This window comes from Achroia grisella, unplaced genomic scaffold, assembly GCF_030625045.1.
Source record: "Achroia grisella isolate CSIRO2021 unplaced genomic scaffold, CSIRO_AGI_Agris_v1 utg807, whole genome shotgun sequence".
In the NCBI taxonomy this organism is placed as follows: Eukaryota; Metazoa; Arthropoda; class Insecta; order Lepidoptera; family Pyralidae; genus Achroia; species Achroia grisella.
Genome location: NW_026713028.1, coordinates 3023812 through 3024244, shown reverse-complemented (window position 1 = coordinate 3024244; position 433 = coordinate 3023812).

Sequence of the window (433 nt, the reverse complement as noted above, 5' to 3'; positions counted from 1 at the left end):
GTCTCTATTAATAATTATTAAATATAAAATGCAGTGGGTTAATCAGTCATTATAACTTTACCATGGGTAATGTCATCGTTCTTACTAAGAATTAAAAAAAATGTTTAACTATGAGTGCTTTGCTAGGTCACTACATTATGCATAGAAAATATTTAGAATTGTAATATTATATTTAAATCATAATGTGTGTCAATAAAGCGTACATTAGTAAATTGATGCATACGAGAATTGATTAAAATAATTAACAATTGAATAATTATTCATTAATCATTAAATTCACGATCAATATGATTGTTAATTGTTGATCAATGTTATTTATAATATAGCAATAATTATGTCAATGTTATGTACACGAAAAGTACGAGTATATAATAGTTATTTCATTCCATTTTATATCAAAATATAATTTACATGTTTCATAGAAATATGACAG